Source organism: Xyrauchen texanus, chromosome 32 (assembly GCF_025860055.1).
Source record: "Xyrauchen texanus isolate HMW12.3.18 chromosome 32, RBS_HiC_50CHRs, whole genome shotgun sequence".
Classification (NCBI taxonomy): Eukaryota; Metazoa; Chordata; class Actinopteri; order Cypriniformes; family Catostomidae; genus Xyrauchen; species Xyrauchen texanus.
In genome coordinates this window covers 29,941,837-29,944,230 of record NC_068307.1, presented here as the reverse complement: position 1 = coordinate 29,944,230, position 2,394 = coordinate 29,941,837, and the positions used below count along the sequence as shown (strand labels likewise).

Genomic DNA, 2,394 nt, shown 5'->3' with positions numbered 1-2,394 from the left:
AGGAAACAATCTTCTCGTGCAGCTCCGTTAAAGCCCGTTCTGCTCGGGTCTCCCGCTGAGAGACTGTCCGGCTCCACGGAGTAAATCCGGTTAAAAATAAACACCCCACCGGTGAGATGTGACGTTACAGTCGATAATCCACGTCCTGTCAGAGGCGCGACACGAAGCACACAGGTGTCTTCTTAAAGAGGGCAAAATGGAATAGTTGATGCAAACATGTATTTTCTGTCATTATTTACTCACCATCATGTCGTTCAAAACCCGTCTTCTGTGGAACAACATATTTCTCTACAATGAAAGTGTCAAATTCTAAAAAAGCACCAAATAAAAAGATCATCAAGTGCTACACTTGAGTTCAACTTTCCAAAAGTTCAAAAAAGAACCATAACAAAAACCATTTTAAACACTTTTAGCCAGGTTTGATGTCAGTGATAGCTCCAGTGTGCTGTCTGTCTGCACTGGTCTCAGAACAGTTATAGGAGAGCTATAGGATGCTCTCTTGCTCCCTATTTAGTGCACGACTTAACCTCCAGTGTGCTGTCTGTCTGCACTGGTCTCAGAACAGTGTGAAATGCACATTATTTTCACCCTAACTCCATATAAAGCCCCTGAAAGCAGCATGTTTTACCCTTTGGAGAACCCACTGATTTTCAATGTGAAAAAACAGTGAATAAATGAAAAGATGCGCTAAAGTACACAATAGTGTACATTGTGTTTAACAACGTGGTGTTTTGTGATACATCGCTCAAATATTAAAAGTGGCATATCAGAGAAACTAGAGACTCAAACATGTTTCAATGAAAAAACACAATTAGGTTTCTTACCAGATGTAGTTTCAAACTCCGCTGTGGTCAGCACCATGTTGTTTTGTCATATGAATGTGTGTCGAAAGTTTAACCCTTAACTGACAGCACAGAGTCTCCTGAACTGAGATCAGTTGGTTTAAAGGAATACAATTTTGTGTTGCGTAAAGCGCAGCCAAAATATAACGAGGTCAAGGTCGCACAAGGTTAAATGTTCTTTGGTGGCTCGTGATTGAGATTGTAGAGCTATATGGCAGAGGAGAAGAATATCAGGGTATAACAACTTATATTTTCATCTGCTTGTCACACAAAGCTATCAAATGACTTCAGAAGACTCACATCACAGCCCAGTCGCCTTTCACTTTAATTGTATTGAAAAGAGCAGCGTGAAGATTCTCCTTCTGACTGAAACAAGATCACATTAAGTTATGTTTATGATTTTTGGTTATTTGCATCATTTTTGGGTCACTTAAAGTCAAGTCAAGTGGTTTTTTATTGTCGTTCAACCATATACAGTTAGTACAGTACACAGTGAAACGAGACAACATTCCTGCAGGACCATGTGCTACATAAAACAACAAAGGACCAACACAGGACCACATGAGACTATACAGACTAAATAACATATATATACCTATATATCTATATAAAGTGCACGTGCAAACATGTGCAAAAAGTGTTCTATGCACACAGCAGTTATTGAGGTAGCAGACAGTTATAAAGTGACAGTAATTAAAGTGCAACTCAGGACACGTGTGTGTGTGTGTGTGTGTGTGTGTGTGTGTGTGTGTGTGTGTGTTGTGTGTGTGTGTGTGTGTGTGTGTGTGTGTGTGTGTGTGTTTGTGTGTTTGTGTGTGTGTGTGTGTGTGTGTGTGTGTGTGTGTGTGTGTGTGTGTGTGTGTGTGTGTGTGTGTGTGTGTGTGTGTGTGTGTGTGTGTGTGTGTGTGTGTGTGTGTGTGTCAGTCCAGTCTCTGAGTATTGAGGAGTCTGATGGCTTGGGGGAAGAAGCTGTTACACAGTCTGGCCGTGAGGGCCCGAATGCTTCGGTACCTCTTGCCAGACGGAAGGAGGGTAAAGAGTTTGTGTGAGGGGTGTGTGGGGTCGTCCACAATGCTGGTTGCTTTGCGGATACAGTGTTTGTTGTAAATGTCTTTGATGGAGGGAAGAGAGACCCCAATGATCTTCTCAGCTGTCCTCACTATCCTCTGCAGGGCTTTGCGGTCCGAAACGGTGCAAGTCCCAAACCAGGCAGTGATGCAGCTGCTCAGGATGCTCTCAATAGTCCCTCTAATGTAGTGAGGATGGGGGAGATGTGCTTTTCTGAGACTTCGAAGAAAGTAGAAACGCTGAACATAAGATCAAGTATTATTGACTATAATGCTTGTGTTGTCCGTGGTGCTGAACTGGAGGTCAGGGCGTAGTGTTGATCAAGCACAAATATTATATATCTTTAAATTTAACAAAAGATGCATTAGAGCGAAAAAACTGTCAAAAGTATTTGTGGCTCATGTTGAGTTGATGACTTATGTGCGTTCAGAGGTGAAAATGAGCAGGACTTTAACTACAGCTGGCATGACGGAGGGCTTGTGAG

At 42.2% G+C, this 2,394-nt stretch overlaps 1 protein-coding gene across 1 annotated transcript in view; it reads right to left on the bottom strand.

Annotated features, from left to right (window-relative positions):
* LOC127626252 (opsin-5-like) overlaps positions 1-283 on the bottom strand; it is a 7,789-nt gene extending 7,506 nt beyond the window's left edge. The window contains exons 1-2 of the mRNA XM_052101916.1: positions 244-283; positions 1-145 (exon numbers count right to left, since the gene is read on the bottom strand). The exon at positions 1-145 is cut by the window's left edge and continues 163 nt beyond it. The gene's annotated coding sequence lies outside the window, so the exon portion shown is untranslated. The remainder of the gene's footprint in view (positions 146-243) is intronic.
* Between the last annotated feature and the right edge of the window lie 2,111 nt (positions 284-2,394).